Source organism: Dama dama, chromosome 30, assembly GCF_033118175.1.
Source record: "Dama dama isolate Ldn47 chromosome 30, ASM3311817v1, whole genome shotgun sequence".
NCBI lineage: Eukaryota > Metazoa > Chordata > Mammalia > Artiodactyla > Cervidae > Dama > Dama dama.
The window spans coordinates 62,648,062-62,674,067 of NC_083710.1; positions in this window are offsets into that span (position 1 = coordinate 62,648,062).

A 26,006-nucleotide genomic window follows, 5' to 3' on the forward strand; every position below is an offset into this window, starting at 1 on the left:
GGAGCCTGGAGGTTCCTGAGGTCGCAGTTCAAGAGGTCGCATAGAGTCAGACATGATTGAGCATGCATGTAGCATATGGGTTTTTAAAATTATTATTATTGATAAGTTTCTTGAGTGTTCATTAATTCATATGTGCTCTTCAGCCTTTCTGAAGTTAAATGTGATTGGTAAAATAAGTATTTCAGAATTTTATGCTGCATGGGAAGTTACTGGGCTTCCCTGATAGCTCAGTTGGTAAGAATCTGGGAAGTTACTAGAGTTATGTCAGTTTCTACATTTTCAATATGTTTCCATTTATCAAAGTGTTGATGCTACTTCTCGCATTACATAACAACATTTTAGTGTCATCAATTATAAATTTAATTATTTTTTAAAATATTATCTTGATCATCACTTTATTTTTTGAATCCAGTATACTCTAGGCCATTAGTTTTTAACTGTGAATTTACATCACTTAACTGTGAATATATGAACCTTCATTGATATACCAACAAATATATTTATGTGTGTGTGTGTGACCTACTCCATCTTACTGAATCTCCTTATCTGATGACATATTCTTGGTATATTCTAGCAATGCTGCTGTTGTTTAGTGGCTCAGTTGTGTCCAACTTTTTGCAACTCTAAGGGCTGCAGCTTGGCAGTTTCTTCTGTTCATGGGATTTCCCAGACAAGAATACTGCTGTGGGTTGTGATTTCCTACTCCAGGGCATCTTCCTGAATTAGGGATCGAACCTGCATCTTCTGCAAGTCTCATGTATTGCAGGTGGATATTTTTTTTACTGCTAAGCAACTAAGGAAGCCTATATATTTATATATGCTATGTATTTAATATATTGATGATATATTGTGTCTCATAATTACTATATTTTACATTTAAGAATTTTTCTTTGTAAGTATTATGCTTATCCATTTTTATAAATTTGATATATTCACTTTTTGAAAATATAGTTAATCAGACTTATAAATATTTTGTCTAAAACTTTTGGACTGACATGCCATAGAAAACAATTCCCTTGTCACCTGCATTATTCTTGTAATGAGTTCTCAACAGATCTTTCGCTTTTGATAACCATCAGCCATAATTTAAGTATAGCACTCTGAGTCTTGTTATATCTACTTTCAGGCAGGTGTGTGTTTGTTTTGTTTTTACAGGGGTGCTTCCATGAAAATGCTCGTTAATCAGCTGCTTGCCGGAAGGCATCTTCAACAAAGAAGAACTGTCTCACAGTCCTGTTGGAAACACTGTGCCAGGTACTTTGGTATAGCTTCTTAGGACATCACTTAAGTAGTTTTAAGACCATACCATTAGTCTGAATCAGAATATCCAGAACATCAACTGAGAAGGGACCATGAGATTAATAATCCAAGATCCAATGAAACAAAAATTAATTACAAAGAAATAAATGTATCAATAGGGGATGACTGCAGCTTTTTTTTTTTTCAAACACTGTTGATGTCTTAACATTTTATTTTCTGAATACAAGGGACACCTTTCTCTGAAACTGTCCATAACTCACAGCAGTAGTAGACCATGCTATTGTAAATAGAAATGAACCATTTATCTTTTTTTGCCTACCTAACTCCTCCAGAATTTGGAATCACTTGTTGAGAGTTTGTATTTCCATGGCAACAAGGTTATTTGCACAGGTTTAGTAAGAATCTATTCTCTTTTTAAATAGTTTATAGTTGCAATAACTTATTATGTAACCAAAGCCATGCCTCGGGTGTCATTTTTGAAATGAAGCTTATTTAATCAGTTGTGATCAGGCATTTTTAAAGCAGTTAAGGCACAACGAATGCTAGCACTTGAGTCTGAAAGGTAGACTGTTTACATCACTCAGGCTTCTATGTTATTGGGGGCCTCCAATATATATCAGGGAGGCACATCTACTGATCTTGTCTTTACTGATGTAGCTACATTAAATGTCTGCCCTTAATCATTCATACTATTTTTAATGAATGAATTACTGAAATTAGTTTAGAATTGTTTTCATAATTTTCAAATATACATTTTTATTTTCCATACATAATTCATGACTTCTTGCTTGGAAATGTGTATTTTCATATTGTTGATTTCTATGAATGTTTTTCAATCAAAATCTTTCATTTAATTAAAATGTTTTCAGTTGATACTTATATTTGTTTATTTCTTATCTAATTGTGTGAGTTGTGTTGAAAAACAGGAGATTTGTCAAATTGCAACAAACTTTATTGTTACCTTTTAAGTTAAGACTTTAAAGAAATATTTAAAACTATAAAAATATCTAAACAAATCATGTATTATGATGTGATAAAATTTACTGTCTCAAATAATACCTATTGGCTCAAATATTGTTTTTTCCAACTTAGTTCTTTTTTCTTTATTAAGCCACCATGAGTGTATTTCCATTCTTCATATATATCTGTTCCTCACTCTTATCATTTGAAAACAACATACTATACTTTTGAAAAATGTATGTAGTGTTTTCCATTCTCTAACTGATGTTATTAGTCCACTTTTTTAAGATATGACATTTTATAAACCTACTGTTAGCTCCCCTCTGTCTTCCTTTGTTTTAATTGGGTATTTTATGTAATTCCCTAGTGTCTACTGTCTTAGCAAGTCGATTTTACTTCATTTCTTGTGTTTTATTTTTTAAGTTTCTTTATAATTTTCAGTATACATTTTGAACTAATTAAGCCTACCTTCAAATAACATGATTCATGTGTAGTGCAGAAGCATTAATTTAGCCTATTTCCACTTCATCCCTCCTGCCTCTTACTGTGTTATCGCCATTCATTTCACTTAGTCATATCCTAAAAACACGCAGTACACTGGTATTATTGTCATTAGGCAGGCTTTTTTTTTTAACCTCAAGAATAAGAACAATGAAATATTTTAGTTTACCTTCTTTTTTCCTTCTCCAAAATTCTTGCTTTCTTTACGGACGCTCAGTAGGTTTTTTTACCTGTAAATAAATAAATCATTTATTTCTTCCTGAAGAATTTCTTTTAACATTTTTTGAAAGGCAGGTTTGTTAATGATTAATTTCCCGTTTATCTTTGTCTGAGAGAGTTTTTGTTTTACACTGAACTATGTTTTCTTTTTTCTTAATGTATAGTTGAATATTTGTGTTTGATTCCTTGCCTCTAACCATTTTTTTTCCCCATTTATTTTCATTCGTTGGAGGCTTATTACTTTACAATATTGTAGTGGTTTTTGCCATACATTGACATGAATCAGCCATGGATTTACATGTGTTCCCCATCCCGATCCCCTCTCCCCCCTCCCTCTTCATCCCATCCCTCTGGGTCTTCCCAGTGCACCAGCCCTGAGCACCCGTCTCATGCATCCAACCTGGGCTGGTGATCTGTTTCACCCTTGATACTATACTTGTTTCAATGCTGTTCTCTCTGAACATCCCACCCTCGCCTTCTCCCACAGAGTCTAAAAGTCTGTTCTGTACATCTGTGTCTCTTTTTCTGTTTTGCATATAGGATTATCATTATCATCTTTTTAAATTCCATATATATGTGTTAGTATACTGTATTGGTATTTATCTTTCTATAATGGGCTCCAGTTTCATCCATCTCATTAAAACTGATTCAATTGAATTCTTTTTAATGGATGAGTAATATTCCATGGTGTATATGTACCACAGCTTCCTTATCCATTCGTCTGCTGATGGGCATCTAGGTTGCTTCCATGTCCTGGCTATTATAAACAGTGCTGCGATGAACATTGGGGTGCACTTGTCTCTTTCAGATCTGGTTTCCTTGGTGTGTATGCCCAGGAGTGGGATTGCTGGGTCATATGACAGTTCTATTTCCAGTTTTTTAAGAAATCTCCACACTGTTCTCCATAGTGGCTGTACTAGTTTGCATTCCCACCAACAGTGTAATAGGGTTCCCTTTTCTCCACACCCTCTCCAGCATTTATTGCTTGTAGACGATTGGATAGCAGCCATTCTGACTGGCGTGTAATGGTACCTCACTGAGGTTTTGATTTGTATTTCTCTGATAATGAGTGATGTTGGGCATCTTTTCATATGTTTGTTAGCCATCTGTATGTCTTCTTTGGAGAAATGTCTGTTTAGATCTTTGGCCCATTTTTTGATTGGGTCATTTATTTTTCTGGAATTGAGCTGCAGGAGTTGCTTGTATATTTTTGAGATTAATCCTTTGTCTGTTTCTTCATTTGCTATTATTTTCTCCCATTCTGAAGGCTGTCTTTTCACCTTGCTTATAGTTTCCTTTGTTGTGCAAAAGCTTTTAAGTTTCATTAGGTCCCATTTGTTTATTTAAATTCTACATCCTTCAATGAAACTACATCATCTTCATGTGCTTACTGCTGGCTTTTCTTAGATACAGATTCATCTACTTTAATAGTTAGTAATTAATCAAGATCCATTCATTTTATGGTAAGAGGATTCCCAGTACATTTGCTCTGACATATTGCCGAAAGTAAATCTTCAATTAGTGCTATTTCAATATTATATAACAGATATTTAAGATTATTGCATTTTTTTGCTGAATATTTTATTTAATGACCACATAGAGTTCTTACAGTAAATTTAGGAATATATCCCGTTGTCCATTTTCTTTTTTATAGGAATGGACTCTGAGATAACTTGTGAAGTAGCAATGAGTCTCTTCATTTTATTCTTCTATTAGGTAGCTGTTATTGAAAGTAAAATACATATAATGCATTTTTAAATTGTTTGAACTATGATTTGCATATCTCTTAAAATTATGTATGCCATCATTTAACCTTAAGAAATAATTTTTTATCAAGAGAGTTTCAATATGTGTATGAGCTTTTCTCAACTTAAATATTTAGTATTTAGATTTGTACTATGTTTTAATTTTACTAGACTACTGGGATAACTTTACTTGAGTTGCTGTGCAGAACTATTTTCCACCCTTTTCTGACTTCTCTATACTTTAGATTAACCTTTAGATCCTTTGACCATCAGTTTATTTTTGGCCAAAGGGTAGGTGGAAAGAGACAGTTAAAAGTGAAAGTGAAAGTCACTCAGTCATGTCCAACTCTTTGTGATGCCATGGACTGAGCCACAAGGAAGCCCAAGAATACTGGGGTGGGTAGTCTATCCCTTCTCCAGCGGATCTTCCTGACCTAGGAATCCAACTGGGGTCTCCTGCATTGCAGGTGGATTCTTTACCAACTGAGCTATCAGGGAAGCCCTGCTCTGTTAATCCCGTGCCATGTTTGGTCAATGGCTGCATTCTCTATGGTCACAGTGATATTCAGGTGACTGCACATCAATGGCTGTAATGCTAAGCTCTAATGAAAGTACTCTCTCCTGTGTAAAGCTAGGTATGGTCATAGATTCTAGTTACTGCAGGTCCCTGGGAGTCTTACCATTCATTTCATTTCTACTCAACTATGCATCCTGAAGAAGCTGAAGTTGAATGGCTCTATGAAGACCTACAAGAACTTCTAGAACTACCACCAAAAAAAGATGTCCTTTTCATCATAGGGAATGGGAATGCAACCGTAGGAAGTCAAGAGATACCTGGAGTAACAGGCAAGTTTGGCCTTGGAGTAAAAATGAAGCAGGGCAATTTTGCCAAGAGAACACACTGGTCATAGCAAACACCTTCCAACAACACAAGTAGGGAAAATCACTAGGCCATTCAGGTATGACCTAAATTAAATCCCTTATGATTATACAGTGGAAGTTACAAATAAATTCAAAGGATTAGATCTGATAAAGTGCCTGAAGAACTATGGACAGAGGTTTTGTAACACTGTACAGGAGGTGGTGATCAAAATCATCCCTAAGAAAAAGAAAGGCAAAAAGGCAAAATGGTTGTCTGAGGAGCCCTTACAAATAGCTTAGAAAAGGAGAAAAGGAAAGATATATCTATCTAAATGCAGAGTTCTTACAAGGCGAGGTAAGAAAGCCTACCTAAGGGTTCACTGCAAAGAAACAGAGGAAAACAATAGAACGGGAAAGACTAGAGATCTCTTCGAGTTACTAAGGGAATATTTCATGCAAAGATGAGCACAGTAAAGGACAGAAATGTTATGTACCTAACAGAAGAAGAAGATATCAAGAAGAGGTGGCGAGAATACACAGAATTATGCAAAAGAGATCTTAATGACCCAGATAACCACTATGGTTAACCACAGACACCCTGGAGTGCAAAGTCAAGTGGGCTTAGTAAGTATGACTATGACAAAGCTAATGGAGGTGGTGGAATTCCAGCTGAGCTACTTCAAATCCATAAAGATGATGCTGTGAAAGTGCTGCACTCAATATGCCAGCAAATTTGGAAAACTCAGCAGTGGCCACAGGACTGGAAAAGGTCAGTTTTCATTCCAATCCCAAAGAAAGGCAATACCAAAGAATGCTCAAACTACCACATAATTGCACTCATCTCACATGCCAGCAAAGTAATACTCAAAATTCTCCAAGCTAGGCTTCAACAGTTCATGAACCAAGAACAGTCACATGTGCAAGCTGTATTTAGAAAAGGCAAAGGAAGCAGAGATAAAACTGAAAACATCCATTGAATAATAAAATAAGCAAGACAATTCCAGAGAAACATCTATTTCTGCTTCATTGACTACGTTAAAACCTTTGACTGTGTGGATCACAACAAACTGTGGAAAATTCTTCAAGAGATGCTAATACCAGACTACCTTACCTGCCTCCAGAGAATGCAGATCAAGAAGCAACAGTTAGAACTGGACATGAAACAAGGAACTGGTTCCAAATTGGGAAAGGAGTACATCAGGCTGTATATTGTCACTCTGCTTATTTAACTTATATGCAGAGTACATCATGAGAAATGCTGGGCTGCATGAAGCAGGAGCTGGAGTCAAGACTGCCAGGAGAAATAGCAATAACCTCAGATATGCAGATGATACCACCCTTGTGGGATAAAGCAAAGAGGAACTAAAGAGCCTCTTGATGAAAGTGAAACAGGAGAGTGAAAAAACTGGCTTAAAACTCAACATTCAAAAAACTAAGATCATGGCATTCAGTTCCATCACTTCATGTCAGATAGATGGGGAAACAATGGAAACAGTGACAAACTTTATTTTCTTGGGCTTTAAAATCACTCCAGATGGTGACTGCAACCATGAAATTAAAAGACACTTGCTCCCTGGAAGAAAAGCTATGACCAACCCAGACAGCATATTAAAAGGCAGAGACATTATTTTGCCAACAAAGATCCATATAGTCAAAGCTATGGTTTTTCCAGTAGTCACATATGGATGTGAGAGTTGGACTATAAAGAAAGCTGAGCAGCAAAGAATTGAAGCTTTTGAATGCTGATATTGGAGAAGACTCTTGAGAGTCCCGTGGACTTCAAGGAGATCAAACCAATCGATCCTAAAGGAAATCAGTCCTGAATATTCATTGGAAGGACTGACGCTGAAGCTGAAACACCAATACTTTGGCCACCTGATCTGAGGAGCCAAATCATTAAAAAATACCCTCATGTTGGGAAAGACTGAAGGCAGGAGCAGAAGAGGATGATAGAGGACGACAGTTGGATGGCATCACTGACTAGATGCACGTGAGTTTGAGCAAGTTCTGGGAAATGGTGAAGGAAAGGGAAGTCTGCATTCTGCAGTCCATGGGGTGGCAAAGAGTTATACAAGACTGAGCAACTGAACAACAACGACTCTGCATCTACTGCTGTAAACAGTATTTCATTAAATTATCTTTAAATAACTTTTTGATTGTGCCTTTTCTTTCTGTCAGACCTGGTAAGATTAACAGAAAGCCTAGCTGAATTTTCAGCAGGATTAAATCAGACTTATGCAATATCTTACTAATTATATGTTGCTAAGTAATAGAAAGCAGTTGAGCAAATTGTTGATAGAATTTTCTACCTAAAATTTTAGCAGGAAATATGCATGAGACCTGTCTCATTCACATCCCTGCTTTTTCCTTCTAAGCTATTTCAATGTTAAAAAGCTAAATGTTTTTTAGCTTTTTAAAGAGGAGACACAAATATTCTGAGTCTAGAAACTGGTATGGTATGCTATAGTTAGCTTCACATTAATCATATTAAATGGAATTATAAACAAATACACTTCTTAGACCCTATGCTAATTAAGATACATGGAATTTCGCACAACTGAGAAACTGCTCAAAAGGGGCTCTTAAACAACTATTTTTATCGTAAGTCGCATCTCTCCTATGAAGGAGAATTCCTGATATGCAGTAGTCTTCCATTGCAAGGGTATGTGTCAAGAAGTAGAAAACCAAAACAATTTTCTTTTCCTTTAAAATCCCAGTTTATTACAAAGTACTAAATTCCACTGTTCAATGAGTCAAGGCTAAAGAAAGTTTAAATTGGCTGTATAAATGAAGTTATCTGGCCAGTGCTTCTAAAGCCCAATTGATGAGACAGTGGTAATGATTCAATTCCCTTCTACATTAATAGGAATGACATATTTGAATTACATGCATATTTTCTTCACATTGAACAATTATTTAAGACTGCAGTAACAAAATTAGCTTTTGTTGATTCCTAGTGCTTTATTTAACCTCAGACATCAAAACTATACCCTCTCTGACATAAATCAATATAAATAAATTACTGATTGTCCCCACCCAGTAATGTATGATTCTAATGGAATGTAAAATAATTTGAAAATCAGAGAAGTTAAAGTGTCATGAAAGTTTAAAGAGTTAATTACCAAAATTATAAACCCATAAACTATATACAGTGCGTCACTCTTCACTTAAAGTGAATAAATTACCACAGAAATAAAATATCATTTCCTGCAGGGCTATTTTCAGGCTTATAATACATTTGTGTTTTTAAATATTCTCAATATAACCTGAGCCAATTTTTTCCTTATTTCTGTGATGGTGGTGGCATTTGTTAATATGCTCTTTTACTTTTATATTTAGTAGGTTAAATGTCATAGTCACAGATGTGTGTTGTCACTTGTCTAAATGAAATTCAGCAGCAGCAGTAATTTCCAAATGATATTGACCCAATGCCAGAATTTCATGAAAGAGGAGAGGTAAAGGTAATAACAGGAAAAATGGGACAAGGGGAATTGATAAGGGAGGGTGTCATACATATCTCATGATGTTTGATAAATGTAATAGTCACACTGGACCTCTGTCCACAAGAAAATTGAATTTTCTTTACTTAGCAAAACTTTCAATCTTCCCATTTCTCTCTTTCAGTCTCTTTTGCAGTGTTTCTTATACCTTTAAAAAAATTATTTCTCTTTAACTAACAAATTGTTTTCAAAGATTTCAGCTCACTCCTCCAAAAAAGCTTCTGCCTCCTTAAGAGATGATGCTTGGATACCTATATTCAATGTCCCTTCTCGATGTTTCTGTTCCTCTTCCATTTTTGAAATCTTATTCAACTCCCATGGTCCTCAAGCACTTTATCCACTTTATAACTCCCTTTCCTAGAAATTTATTTTTCTCCAGCATTCTTGAACATCCTCATTATACCCTTTCTCTTAGATTTCTTCTCTATGACATCACTAAACAATTGTATCTGTTTTAAGTTAAAGTAGACATCTTTCATGAATTGAGAACCATAATAAATAAGATAAGCATACCAAAAACTTTAAACATAGATATTTGGAAGATACTATATGCTTTAGTTTACTGTTCAATATCCCTGTTAGACTTTAGCATTCCTCTTTGAGACCCCAGGATATTTATATCATGTCAGAAAACTGGATCTAGAAAAAGAGATTTTAGGCTATTAAAAGTATTTGATAATTAATTGGATTATCTAGAAACTACTAAAAACTCATTCAATGTTGTTTTGCTTTAATAAGCAAATTCCAAAAGTGGAATATTAGAATGTATTTTACTGGAGAAAGGAATGGCAAATCACTTCAGCATTCCTGCCTTAAGAACCCGATGAACAGTATGAAAAGGCCAAAATATCTGAAAGATGAGCCCCCCAGCTCAGTAGGTGTCCAAAATGCTGGTGGAAAAGAGTGAATAAATAGCTCCAGAAGGAATGAAGAGACTGAGCCGAAGTAGAAACAACGCCCAGATTAAACCAGTCCGTCCTAAAGGAAATCAACCCTAAATGTTCATTGGAAGGACTGATGCTGAAGCTCCAATACTTGGGCCACCTGATATGAAGAGCCAACTCACTGGAAAAGACCATTATACTGGGAAGATTGAGGGCAGGAGGAGAAGGGAGTGACAGAGGATGATATGGTTGGATGGCATCATCAACTCAATGAACATGAGTTTAAAAGCAAACTCTGAGAGATAGTGAAGGACAGGGAAGCCTGGCGTGCTATAGCCCATGGGGTTGCAAAGAGTCAGACATGACTGAGTGACTGAATCACAAAGAATGTATTTTAAAAGACCCAGCTATATCGCAAAAGTTAATTTCTATTTATGCTTATGAATATGCATAAAATTTTATGTAACCATCAAGTAAATTCTACAAATCCCCATGTCTTATGGATTAGTAATAAATGTCCATAATTAGCACCCTTCCCATATTTAAAAAGGTAAAAATTAAAGAAGACATATGTAAGATTTTAGCTATTCTATTTGACAGAGCTTTTTTTTTTTGATAAGAAAACTTTTTTTGCACAAAAAATGCAAGTCTCTGGACATGCACTTATAATTCTTCTTTGGTTCTGAAAAATGCCCCTTTGAAGAACCACACTGATTTGGGATTTAGGTATTGTGTGTCAGTCACAGTGAGGTAGGGTAGCTTCATTTCCCAGCATCAGAATTTAAGTTTACACAAAATGCCTATCATATGTTTCAAAATGTCTGTCATATGTTTCCAGGTATCAGAGTTTAGAACTGAAGAGAGAAAGGAAGGGGTGAAGTCAAGAGAAATAATGGTAAACTCATTCTGCATTCCCTAATGGTGCAGCTCTTGTAGGCCTCATTTTTTAGTATCCTGTCTGCCACACAAGGGATAACCCTAAGTGTTACACCAAATCCTTGGGCATTAATTGTGTGTGTACAACCAACTTCTTAGACTTACTTTAACACCAGACACAAAAGAAGTTCAGCAGTTACCATGGAGTTAAGGTTATATGTGTACCTCTATCAACACTATCAGTTCTGATATTTATCTTCTAAAAATCCCTTCATTTAATTATTAGTGTAATGTCTTGTAGGGCTTCCCAGGTCATGCCAGTGGTTTAAAAGAAAGGAAAAAGGGGTGATTATGGAATCAGAGAGTTCATTCTCAGGTAGGTTGATAAGAAGTCTGGGGTCCCCCAAGGGGAAAAAGGGGTCTAGAGCTCTTGAGGAGAAGAAAAGGACACACTTTTTTGTTGTTGTTGTTCCTACATTCCTTTGTCTTAGTCACATAAAACTTTTTTTTTTCTTTAAGCCCAGAGCTAATGATTATACAACAAAACAACTCATCTTTCTCAAGTGTATGTTTTTCCTTAAACTGTATACATTAAAGTTTATATATTGACTCTACTTGTATTTAGAAAGAATTAAAGAGTCCAAACGGAGAAGGCAATGGCACTCCACTCCAGTACTCTTGCCTGGAAAATCCCATGGATGGAGGAGCCTGGTAGGCTGCAGTCCATGGGTTCGCGAAGAGTCAGACATGACTGAGCGACTTCACTTTCACTTTTCACTTTCAGGCATTGGAGAAGGAAACGGCAACCCACTCCAGTGTTCTTGCCTGGAGAATCCCAGGGACAGAGGAGCCTAGTGGGCTGCCGTCTATGGAGTCGCACAGAGTCGGACACGACTGAAGCGACTTAGCAGCAGCAGCAGCAAAGAGTCCAAAATTCATGTAAATGTTGCTTCATTAGCTTCATTATATAGTGTATCAGCTCCTTAAAATTTCCACTAAGTTTATAAAAAATTACTGGAATTAAAAATCTGCCTGCCAATGAAGGAGACATAAAAAGACATGGAGTCGCAAAGAGTCGGACACAACTGAAGCAACTCAACACGCAGGCATGTGATGCCTTTTAATTATTATGTTCTTTCCAATATCACTTGCCCCCAAATTCAATGACCACATTGAGAGAGAGAGAGAGAGGAGGAATTGGTGGAAGGGAGAAAGGTTTCTACAGAATAAAATCATGATATATACATATCAAAGTTTATATATTGACTATACTTGTATTTAGAAAGAGATAAAGAGTCCACATTTCATGCATATGTTGCTTCATTAGCTTCAATACATAGTGCATCAGCTCCTTAAAATAATTTCCACCACGGTTGTAAAAAATTATTGGAATAACTTGGATAAGTTGTGATAACTTACAATATGGATGGATAACTTCAGAGTTTTCACATCTTTATTTTAATGCCTGTATCTACGTTAGATATTGGCAAATATTTCCTAATTCATCTGTAGTGATCAATATTTGATTCTAAGATTAAATGTCTTGATATTATTTTTTCTTTCATGTGGATTAAAACAAGTATATACAAATTTTGTTATAACAAAGTCCCCAATTTTTGAAAACTTTTTTTTAATGGATTTCATGCTTATCAGCAATGTTCTTTTGACTGTGTGGCAATTGCATCTTCAGGATATTTAATTCAGAGACACCGGAATGATGATGTGGAAGAACTAATATTGTTGAAAGATTTTTCTTACTGAAATTTCCTAAGAGTAGGGTGCACACCATGTCATGGAGAGGGCTCACCATGGCATGCAGAGACACATGGGTTTGGTCAGGAAGCAGAAAGGAGAAACAAAGGATAGCCCAGGCCAGAGTCTTTGCAAGAATGGCAGGATAGGGCAGGAGAAATGGCTTACGATTTGATAATTTCAATAACATAGGTGGGCTCTGAGCTATAGTGGTCTTCAGTTTGTCTCAGAGCTGGACCTGGGTGATTTAGGACAGGGGAAATAATGGCTTGGTATGAGAGAATGAGATAGAAGAATGGTTACGATTACGGACCCTGGATGGCACAGGGAATGTAAATAATTTTGACCATCAGTTTGGTGCTGTAATTAATGAATGCCAAGCGTGGCTGCGATGGTGCAGGAACAGAGCGGCCAAGAGGAGCTACCCCACGTCCAAGGTCAGGGGCGGTGACCAAGAGGAACTATCCCACATCCAAGGTAAGGAGCAGCAGCTGCACTTTGCTAGAACAGATGTGAAGAGAGAAACCAAGTCCAAGGTAAGAGAAACCCAAGTAAGACAGAAGATGCTGAGAGAGGGCATCAGTAGCAGATAGACTAAAACACAATCACAGACAACTAGCCAATCTGATCACATGGACCATAGCCTTGTCTAACTCAATGAAACTAAGCCATGCCATGTGGGGCGACCCAAGACAGGCAGGTATGGTGGAGAGGTCTGACAGAAGGTGGTCCACTGGGGAAGGGAATGGCAAACCACTTCAGTATTCTTGCCTTGAGAACCCCATGAACAGTATGAAAAGGCAAAAAGATAGGACACTGAAAGAGGAACTCCCCAGGTCAATAGGTACCCAATATGCTACTGGAGATCAGTGGAGAAATAACTCCAGAAAGAATGAAGGGATGGAGCCAAAGTAAAAACAACACCCAGTTGTGGATGGAACTGGAGATAGAAGCAAGGTCTGATGCTGCAAAGAGCAATATTGCATAGGAACTTGGAATGTTAGCTCAAGGTTAGGTCAATGAATCAAGGCAAATTGGAAGTGGTCAAACAGGAGATGGCAAGAATGAACATCAACATTCTAGGAAGCAGCAAACTAAGATGGACTGGAATGGGTGAATTTAACTCAGATGACCATTATATCTACTACTGTGGGCAGGAATCCCTAGAAGAAATGGAGTAGCCATCATAGCCAACAAAAGAATCTGAAATGCAGTACTTGGATGCAATCTCAAAAATGACAGAATGATCTCTGTTCATTTCCAAGGCAAGCCATTCAATATCACGGTAATCCAAGTCTATGCCCTGAACAGTAATGGTGAAGAAGCTGAAGTTGAACGGTTCTATGAAGACCTACAAGACCTGCTAGAACTAACACCACAAAAAGATGTCCTTTTCATTATAGGGGACTGGAATGCAAAAGTAGGAAGTCAAGAAACACCTGGAATAACAGGCAATTTGGCTTTAGAGTACAGAATGAAGCAGGACATAGGCTAATAAGAGTTCTGCCAAGAAAACACACTGGTCATAGCAAACACCCTCTTCCAACAACAGAAAAGAAGACTACGCATGGACATCACCAAATGGTTAACAGTGAAATCAGATTGATTATATTCTTTGGAGCCAAACAGGGAGAAACTCTATACAGTCAGCAAAAACAAGACCAGGAGCTAACTGTGGCTCAGATCAGGAACTCCTTGTTGCCAAATTCAGACTGAAATTTAAGACAGTGGGGAAAACCACTAGACCATTCAGTTATGACCTAAATCAAATCCCTTTTGACTATACAGTGGAAATGAGAAATGGATTTAAGGGACTAGATCTGATAGACAGTGTGCCTGATGAACTATGGACAGAGGTTCATGACACTGTACAGGAGACAGGAATCAAGACCATCCCCAAGAAAACGAAATGCAAAAAAGCAAAATGGCAGTCTGAGGAGGCCTTACAAATAGCTGTGAAAAGAAGAGAAGTGAAAAGCAAAGGAGAAAAGGAAAGACATACCCATTTGAATGTAGAGTTCCAAAGAACAGCAAGGAGAGATAAGAAAGCCTTCCTCAGTGATCAATGCAAAGAAATAGAGGAACATAACAGAATGGGAAAGATTAGAGATCTCTTCAAGAAAATTAGAGATACCAAGGGAACATTTCATCCAATAATGGGCTCGATAAAGGACAGAAATGGTATGGACATAACAGAAGCAGAAGATATTACGAAGAGGTGGCAAGAATACACAGAAGAACTGTACAAAAAAGATCTTCACAACCCAGATAATCATGATGTTGTGATCACTCACAATCACCTAGAGCTAGACATCCTGGACTGTGAAGTAAAGTGGGCCTTAAAAGCAACACTACGAACAAAGCTAGTGGAGATGATGGAATTCCAGTTGATCTATTTCAAATCCTAAAAGATGATGCTGTGACAGTGCTGCACTCAATATGCCAGCAAATTTGGAAAACTCAGCAGTGGCCATAGGACTGGAAAAGGTCAGTTTTCATTCCAATCCCAAAGAAAGGCAATGCCAAAGAATGCTCAAACTACCACACAGTTGCACTGTTCTCACACACTAGCAAAGTAGTGCTCAAAATTCTCCAAGCCAGCCTTGAGCAATATGTGAACCATGAACTTCCAGATGTTCAAGCTGGTTTTAGAAAAGGCAGAGGAACCAGAGATCAAATTGCCAACATCTGCTGGATCATTGAAAAAGCAAGAGAGTTCCAGAAAAAATATCTCTTTCTGCTTTACTGACTACTACCAAAGCCTTCGACTGTGTGGATCACAATAAACTGTGGAAAATCCAGAAGGAGATGAGAGTACAGCACCACCTGACCTGCCTCTTGAGAAAACTGTATGCAGGTCAGGAAGCAACAGTTAGAACTGGACATGGAACAACAGACTGGTTCGAAATAGGAAAAGGATTACCTTTTGAGAAATCTGTATGCAGGTCAGGAAGCAACAATTAGAACTGAACATGGAACAACAGACTGGTTCCAAATAGGAAAAGGATTACATCAAGGCTGTATATTGTCACCCTGCTTATTTAACTTATATGTAGAGTACATCATGAGAAATGCTGGGCTGAATGAAGCACAAGCTGGAATCAAGATTGCCAGGAGAAATATCAATAACCTCAGATATGCAGATGACACCACCCTCATAGCAGAAAGTGAAGAAAAACTAAAGAGCCTCTTGATGATAGTGAAGGAGGAGAGTGAAAAACTTGGCTTAAAGTTCAACATTCAGAAAACTAAGATCATGGCATCTGATCCCATCACTTCATGGCAAATAGATGGGGAAACAGTGGAAACAGTGACTGAATTTATTTTTTGGGGCTCCAAAAGCACTTCAAAGGTGATTGCAGCCATGAAATTAAAAGACGCTTACTCCTTTGAAGGTAAGTTATGACCAACCTACACAGCATATTAAAAAACAGAGACATTACTTTGTCCACAAGTTCTGTCTAGTCAAGGCTATGGTTTTTCCAGTAGTCACGTATGGATGTGAGAGTTGGACTATAAAGAAAGCTGAGCACCGAAGAATTGATGCTTTTGAACTGTGGTGTTGCAGAAGGCTCTTGAGAGTCCCTTGGACTGTAAGGAGATCCAACCAGTCCATCCTAAAGGAGATCAATCCTGGGTGTTCATTGGAAGGTCTGATGTTGAAGCTGAAACTCCAATACTTTGGCCATCTGATGCGAAGAGTTGACTCATTTGAAAAGACCCTGATGCTGGGAAAGATTGAGGGCAGGAGAAGGGGATGACAGAGGATGAGATGGTTGGACGGCATCATGGACTCAATGGACATGGGTTTGGATGGACTCCGTGAGTTGGTGATGGACAGAGAGGCCTAGCATGCTACAATTCATGGGGTCACAAAGAGTTGGACACGATTGAGCGACTGAAGTGAACTGAAATGGACAAATACAGAAGTCAAGAAAACACAGCACATGCCATGTTTGCTTGACAAAGTGTTTTATTTAGAGTCAACGTTTTTATGTCTCTATAATACTTTTTATTCATATTTTAAATAAAGGCTTGCTTATAAAAGGCTCCATGACTTGAGTATTACCTGTATAACTGGAAATGCATAGTTATATTTGTTGCTTTTTTTTTTTTTGGGGTCTTTAGAAGTCAGGTGAAAGTCTAAGGCAGAGTAACAATTAATTATGATGGATTAGATAAAGGAATGTAACCTTTCCATCAGAGAAACTTAGTGCAGTGAACATGTGGAATGAAAGATCAAGAACCCAGAAAGACAAATAGGTGAGTAGAAAATAACAGACAGTAGAAGGAGCTAGAAATTAGATACACAGTTATTTGATGCCAGGGAAAGATGTAATCTAAACTGACAAGAAGTGGGAGCCCTGGGAAGTTAAGCAATCTGCCCCAAAGACATGCCATTTCCCTCATTCCCCAGTGCTCAGAACTTAGATGTATCAAGTCCTCAACTCACACCGGTTGAATTAAAAACTAGATTGAAACCAGACAAGGTGATCTTTTTTTAATAAAGATTTTTAATAAGATTCTTAAATACCTCTTATAAACCAGGAGGCCAAGTGAAAACAAATATTCAAACTTAGCAAGATTCTGGAGATTTACTATAAGTATAGGTGAGGAAGGAATATATGTGATGTAAGCTTAAATAGGATTGTCCCTCAGTCTCATTTTTCCTCTCATATCCCAGAACATGGCAGCCAGATTTTATACAATAGGCTAAGATTTAGGATTCCCTACTTTAAAAAAAACCTAGTGGAAAAGACATTGACCAGTATGGCTATGAGGGTGATTAAAAAGCTGTGTAACACAGCCACTGAGAACACACAAAATTTTCATTCATCTTTATAGTGTCTTGTTGTATATAAACATGGAGCATAAAGCATTTTAAGTTTTAGGGAATTATGTCTAACATTAAAGAGAAAAAGGAGTTCGCTTAAGCCTTGATATAAAGCAATAGTAAAAGGAAATAGAAAACAAGAGAAAATTCATGAAATGAAGGGCTAAGTAAAATCCTATAGAGAAGTACAATAACAGAGATTAATAGCATTCTAGAAATTGTTTCCACCGAGGCATTTGTCAGTTTACAGGATAATGACACTAGGAGCCAAAAGCTCAGAGCTTTTCATAGTCACAGAGAGTCATAAAGCAGAAAAGTTTGGGCTACCTGAGAACACCTAGTACAAAATACCTTAGAGATGGTGACATGTGGGGCTTCCCAGGTGGTGCAATGGTGAAGAATCCTCCTGCCACTGTAGGAGACACAGGAATCACAGGTTTGATCCCTGGGTCAGAAAGGTCGCCTGGAGTAGGAAATGGCAGTCTGCTCTATAATTCTTGTCTATATAATCCCATGGTTGGAAGAGCCTGGTGGGCTATAGTCTATGGGGTCTCAAAAGAGTCAGACACTACTAAGCACACAGCACAGTAACATTTAGAATCAAGTCCAAAAGGCTAGAGAAGTATATTAAAATTTTTAGATTAAGTACTTTAAGGATAGTTTTATATATATATATATAATATATATATATGTATGTATGTAGCAAAAACATAAAGAGAAAACCTGCAATTTAAAAAAAATGTAATAGATTATTAAAATGCTAAGTATCTTAACATTAAGATATGTTATCCATCCGAAAACCAATATTTTGATACAATTATATAATAGCTTTTTCCTCTAAGTTATTCTCAGTGGGAGAAATGTCATGATAACAAAGTAGAATGTATGTGAGCTGGATGATATTGCTGTGGCCATCCTTTGAAAATGCAATATGGCATATGTGTGTGCTGAGTGTGTCCTAAGTCACTTCAGTCATGTCCAACTCTGTGTGACCCTATGGACTGCAGCCTGCCAGGCTCCTCCAAGCAAGAACACTGGCGTGGGTGGCCATGCCCTCCTCCAGGGGATCTTCCTGACCCAGGGATCAATCCCAGGCCTCTTGTGTCTCCTGCGCTGGCAGGCAACTCCTTTACCACTTGCAGCACCATCTAGACTAAAGTTAATCAGTCAGTCACATCTGACTCTTTGCAACCCCATGGACTGTAGCTCGCCAGGCTCCTCCAACCATGTAATTCTTCAAGCAAGAATACTGGTGTGGGTTGCAATTCCCTTCTCCAGAGTATCTTCCAGGCCTAGGAATTAAACCCAGGTCTCCTGTGTTGCAGGGACAACAGCGGATGAGCTGGTTGGATGGCATGACTGACTCAATAGACATGAGTTTGAGCAAGCTTCAGGAAATGGTGAAGGACAGAAAAGCCTGGCATGCTGCAGTCCATGGGGCTGCAAAGAGTTGGACACAACTGAGAGACTGAACAACGACTCCTGCATTCCAGGCAAATTCTTTACCATATGAATCACCAGGGAACCCCAGATAGAGCAAAGCCACACTCTAATAGGCAATATAGGCAATATTTTTTGATATTGATATTGATATTTTTGATATCAATATCAAAAATATTGACATCTCAATATTTTGAGATATCTCTCAAAAAATATTTTAAACACCAGTAGACTATGAGTTTCCAGATGGCAATTGATTGAAACTAGGTATAATAAACAAAGTAGTTTCTAACCAGTCATAACATAAAATCAGGCTTGTCAACAGAAATCCATTATCAAGTGAGATTCTTGTGTTTAGAAAAAGGTTTGAATACTTTTCCAATGAAAGAATCATTTGTATCAGCAGACGACCCACATTCTGTGATGGTTTGTGTGTAGACTTTGCTTAGCTATGGCACTCAAGTTGTTTAACTGAGCACTAATCTCAGTTTTGTGGTGGAGGGGTTTTGTATGTATGTATATCCCCTACGATCAGTTGACTTTGACTAGGATTACCTTAGATAATGTGGGTAGGCCTCATTCAATTGGCTGAAAAGCCTTAGGAGCAAAAACTGACCTTCTTGGAGAAAAGAATTAAGAAATGGGCTCAAGTGACTGTTGGGACTGGTAAATTTGAAATCTTCTATAGCAGGCTGGAAGGTACAGAGCTTGGGTAGCCTCAAAGTTGCATTGCATTTTTGCTTTCAAAGCTTTTCTTTTGACTGATTAGATTGGTTATATTTCTCTGGGGAATCCAAACTTATACACATTCCCACTGTCCCAGCTTTTGCAGTTCCTGCATTAAACAATGAGGAAGAAATGGTTACACAGCTGTTGATCCTCTCCTTTTACTATGGGATCACTTCTGGAATAAAAAGAAGGTAGCTTAATCTCCTTGTATACATAAAAACAACAGAATTCCTGGCAAACAAGCCAATATCATTTCCTCAAAGAAGGATCCTAATCTATGGAATAAAAGTTCTCAGCAGATTGAATCTCATTTGCCTAGGTTTACTTATATTAAACAAATTTAGAAAGAAATAATTTATGGGATATATATCCCTGAAAAATCTTTTTTAAGCTATTGTTGCTTTGTTGCTAAATCATGTCCGATTCCTTAATGACTTCGTGGCTGTAGCCTGCCAGCCTCCTCCTTCCATGGGATTTATCAGGTAAGAATACTGGACTGGGTTGCCATTTTCTAGTCCAGGGAATCTTCCTGACCCAGGGATTGAATCCCTGTCTCCTGCATCACCTGCCTTGTCAGGGGGATTCTTTACCACTGAGTCCCCGGGGAAGTCCCATTTAAGCTATCAGTCAGTTCAGTCCCTCAGTCATGTCTGACTTAGTGACCCCATGGACTGCAACACTCCAGGCCTCCCAGCCCATCAGCAATTCCCAGAGTTTACTCAAACTCATGTCCATTGAGTCATTGATGCCATCCAACCATTTCATCCTCTGTTGTCCCCTTCTCCACCTGACTTTAATCTTTCCCAGCAATAGGGTCTTTTCAAATAAGTCAGTTCTTCCCATCAGGTGGCCAAAGTACTGGAATTTCAGCTTCAGCATCAGTCCTTCCAATCAATATTCCAGACTGATTTTCTTTAGGATGAACTGGTTGGATCTCCGTGCAGTGCAAGGGACTCTCAAGAGTGTTCTCCAACACGACAGGTCAAAAGCATTAATTCTTCAGTGCTCAGATTTCTTTATAATTCAATTCTCACATTATGACTACTGGAAAAACCATAGCTTTGACTAGATGGGCCATTGTTGGCAAAGTAATGTTTCTGTTTTTTAATATGCTGTCTAGGTTGGTCACAAATTTTCCTCCAAGGAGTAAGTGTCTTTTAACTTCATGGCTGCAGTCACCATCTGCAGTGCTTTTGGAAGCACCCAAAATAAAGTCTGTCACTGCTTCCACTATTTCCCCATCTATTTGCCATGAAATGATAGGACTAGATGCCATGATCTTAGTTTTCTGAATGTTGTTTTAAGCCAAATTTTTCACTCTCCTCTTTCACTATCATCAAGAGGCTCTTTAGTTCTTCCTCACTTTCTGCCATAAGGGTGGTGTCATCAGCAAATCTGAGGTTATTGATATTTCTCCTGGCAATCTTGATTCCAGCTTGTGCTTCATCCAGCCCAGCATTTCTCATGATGTAGTATTCATGTCAGTTAAATAAGCAGGATGACAATATACAGCCTTAGATGTATTCCTTTCCCAATTTGGAACCAGTCTGTTTTTCCATGTTCAGTTCTAACTGTTGCTTCCTGACCTGCATACACATTTCTCAAGAGGCAGGTCAGGTGGTCTGGTATTCCCATCTCTTTCAGAACTTTCCACAGTTTATTGTGGTCCACACAGTCAAAGGCTTTAGCATAGTCAATAAAGCAGAAGCAGATGTTTTTCTGGAACTCTCTTGCTTTTTCGATGATCCAAGGATGTTGGTCATTTGATCTCTGTGACTTCTGCCTTTTCTCAATCCAGCTTGAACATCTGGAAGTTCAGAGTTCATGTACTGTTGAAGCCTAGCTTGGAGAATTTTGAGCATTACTTTACTAGGTAGTGAGATGAGTGCAACTGTGCAGTAGTTCGAGCATTCTTTGGGATTGCCTTTCTTTGGGACTGGAATGAAAACTGACCTTTTCCAGTCCTGTAGCCATTGCTGAGTTTTCCAAATTTGCTGGCATATTGAGTGCAGCACTTTCTAAGCATCATATTTTAGGATCTGAAATAGCTCAACTGGAATTCCATCACCTCCACTAGCTTTGTTCATAGTGATGCTTCCTAAGATCCACTTGACTTCACATTCCAGGATGTCTGGCTCTAGGTGAGTGATCACACCATCATGATTATCTGGGTCGTGAAGATCTCTTTTGTACAGTTCTTCTGTGTATTCTTGCCACCTCTTCTTAATATCTTCTGCTTCTGTTAGGTCCACACCATTTCTGTCCTTTATCATGCCCATCTTTCCATGAAATGTTTCCTTGATATCTCTAATTTTCTTGAAGATATCTCTAGTCTTTCCCATTCTATTGTTTCCTCTATTTCTTTCCATTGATCACTGAAGAAGGTTTTCTTATCTCTCGTTGCTACTCTTTGGAACTCCGCATTGAAATGGGTATATCTTTTCTTTTTTTTCTTTGTCTTTTGTTTCTCTTCTATTCATAGCTATTTGTAAGGCCTCCTCAGACAAACATTTTGCCTTTTAGCATTTCTTTTTCTTGGAGATGGTCTTGTTCCCTATCTCCTGTACAGTGTCATGTATCTCTGTCCATAGTTCTTCAGTCTCTCTATCAGATCTAATCCCTTGAATCTCTTTGTCACTTCTACTGTATAATTGGAAGGGATTTGATTTAGGTCATAACTGAGTGGCCTAATGGTTTTCCCTACTTTAATCAATTTAAGTCTGAATTTGGCATAAGGAGTTCATGATCTGAGCCATAGTCAGCTCCTGGTCTTGTTTTTCCTTACTGTATAGAACTTCTCCATCTTTGGCTGCAAAGAATATAATCAATCTGATTTCAGTGTTCACCATCCGGTGATGTCCATGTGTAGTCTTCTCATGTGTTGTTGGAAGAGAGTGTTTGCTATGACCAGTGTGTTCTTTGGGCTAAACTCTATTAGCATTTGTCCTGCTTCACTCTGTACTCCACGGCCAAATTTGCATGTTACTCCAGGTATTTGCTGACTCCCTACTTTTGCATATGACCAACCTAAACAACATATTAAATTACAGAGACATTACTTTACCAACAAAGGTCAGTCTAGTCAAAACTATGGTTTTTCCAGTAGTCATGTGTGGATATGAGAGTTGGGACTACAAAGAAATCTGAGTGCCAAAGTATTGATGCTTTTGAACTGTGGTGTTGGAGAAGACTCTTGAGAGTCCTTTGGATTGGAATGAGATCGAACCAGTCCATCCTAAAAGAAATCAGTCCTGAATATTCATTAGAAGGACTGATGCTGAAGCTAAAACTCAAATACTTTGGCCACCTGATGTGAAGAGCTGACTCATTTGAAAAGACCCTGTTTCTGGTAAAGATTGAAGGCAGGAGAATAAGGGGATGACAGAGAACAAGATCACTGGATGACATCACCAGCTCAATGGACATGAGTTTGAGTAAACTCCAGGAGTTGGTTATGGACAGGGATGCCTGGTGTACTGCAGTCTGTGGGGTCACAAAGATTTGGACATGACTGAGTGACTGAACTGAACTGAACTGAATGACAAAAAGCACAGAGATCTAAAGAACCTCTTGATGAGAGTGAGAAAGGAGAATTAAGAAGCTCAAAAACTAAGATCATGGCATTAGGTCCCATCACTTCATGGCAAATAAATGGGGAAGCAATGGAAATAGTGGCAGATTTTATTTTCTTGAGCCCCAAAATAATTGTGGACAGTGACTGTAGCCATGAAATTAAACAACGCTTGCTCCTTAGAAGAAAAGCTATGACAGACCTAGGCAGGGTATTAAAAAAGCAAAGACACTACTTTGCTACAAAGGCCCGCATAGTCAAAGCTATGGTTTTTCTAGTAGTCAGGTAATGATGTGAGATTTGGACCAGAAAGAAGTCTGGGTGCTTAAGAATTGATGCTTTCAATGTGTGGTGCTGGAGTAGACTCTTGAGAGTTCCTTGGACAGCAACGAGATCAAACCAGTCAATCCTCAAAGAAATCAACCCTGATAATTCATTGGAAGGACTGATAGTGATCTGAAGCTCTAATACTTTGGCCACCTGATGCAAAAAGTCAACACTGATGTTGTGAAAGATTGAGGGCAAGAGGAAAAGGAGGCAACAGAGGGTGAGACAGTTGGAAGGCATCAGTGACTCAATGAACACTAGTTTGAGCAAATTCTGGGACAGAGTGAAGGACAGGGAAGCCTGGCATGTTGCAGTCCATGGGGGTCACAAAGAGTGTGATACAACTTAGTGACTAAACAACAACAACAAGTACAAATGATATAATTAGGATACCAGTGAATCATAGTTATATTTCCATTTACTTACATTTATCTACCAAGTCTTTATGAGAAAACTATTAACTATCAATTATATTGTCATAGTATACTGAGTAATAGTATATTTCTCATTTTTTTTAAAGACTTGGGTTGTAAGCATATATTCAGCCATGCTTTAGCTTTGGGAACACTGTGTCAGACTAACTGATGAATTTAGTGAGACACTGACTTTTCTTCCATATGCTTATTTGTAGGTATACTAATTAAGTTTTAATTATGTCAAGGTCAGAGCTTCCTAAACCACAGAAGTATTTTAAATCTGAAGTATTTTAAAACTTATCAGTCATAAAACAAATTGGTTAGAAAGGAAGAATAATCCTGTCTTTATATATGGATAGCATTCTAGTCTACATAGAAAGTTCCAAAAGATCTACAAAAATAAACAAAACCTACTAGAACTAATTATTGAGTTTAATAAGGAAAAAGAATAAAAGGCAAAAAACACACACAAAAAGTAAGCAAGTTTCTATTTACTAGCAATTCAAATATGTTCATTGAAATCAAATTCAAGCACTAACTCTGACAGTTCGTCACCTTAGACAGACAAATAGGTAAGTGGAACAAATTGAGTGGCCAGATCCAGAAATAGAACCATACCTTTTTTGCACAATGGATAAGCCAATACAATATAACTGAGTATGTGTTCCTCTAACATGTCACTTAGTCATCACTAGTAGCAAGTATGCTGTTTTTTATTATAATTCTAATTTGTATTTTAGGAAAGTGAAGTACTCGATGTCATAAAGCTACTAAATTGCATACTAGGATGTAAGCATAAGATTATAGTTCTACAGGATATGCTTAAAAAATATTAGAAGAATTAGAATAAAAATTAGTATGCAATATTTGTGTCTATGGGAGAGAAAAATATTAACAGGACATAAAAAGCAATAGTCACAAAGTTAACTTTGATAAACTTGGTTGTATCAAAATTAAAATTCTGATTAACCATAAATATTGTTAATAGAGAAGCAGCAACTGAAAGGAAACATTTGTCACATGTCTACCATACAGATCCAGGATATATAACATTTCCTACACAGCAAAGAAAAAAAATAAAACCCACTCAATTAAATAATTGGGAAGCAATTATGAAATGGAGCCAAAAAAGAGGGAATAAAAATGGTCCATAAAGGGTACATTATCTCATTAATAATAAAAAGGAATGCAGATTAGAACATTATTAGCATATTTTAGCCATCAGGTTTTAATAATGCCAACTGTTGTTGAGAGTAAAAATTGAATTGCTCTATAAAAAGCAGTTTGAAAAAAACTATTGCATTAGAAATGTGCATATCTTATATTATAGCAATTACTTTACTTCTTTTTAGTCTCTAAAGATTTGCCTTATGTAAGATTAACAATGTGTGTACACTAATGCCTGGGGAAACATTTTTTTCTAATAGTGAAAATGTAAGAAAACATAAATACACATTGTTAGAAACTGATTAAGTAAATGTAACGTATGCCCATACAATGAAATATAATACAGCAATCTGTCGTTATTGAAATAATTTAAATATACACATATTTGAAATATTTAAATTGTTACATTTAAAATATATACATATAATGAAGTCTATACATAGATACCTACAGTGGGCTTGGCTCCACTCCTTATCTTGGAGCCAAAGCCAGCTGAGTCCAACCTGGATGAGCTTTATACCAGTCAACTTACAGAAATGTACATGAAAAATAAATGATATTGTTTTATGTCACTAAAATGTTGTTTATCATACCACAAAAGCAGACTGAAATACAGTTGATACAAATTAATTAGACATAGTAATTTTCTTAATATTATCTACATTATTAGGGAGAGATCAACTTTCTTTTGTCTTGTATAAACTTAAAAGTTGGGTTTTTTTTGTTATTAGAAGTCATATTTATGTAGGGTCTATCAAGTCACTATTGAATATAATGTATGAGAATTATTATAAAGATACATTGAATTGTTTTCATTAGGGTATGCATTATATGCATCTGCATATGTCTACAAAAATAAATAAGCACATATTCTAATTTTGAAAGCCTAGGAGAGATGATTGTGGTTTTGGTTTTATGAAAATTAACAATTAACTATTAATAATTGCTTAGCATTTCAATTTGA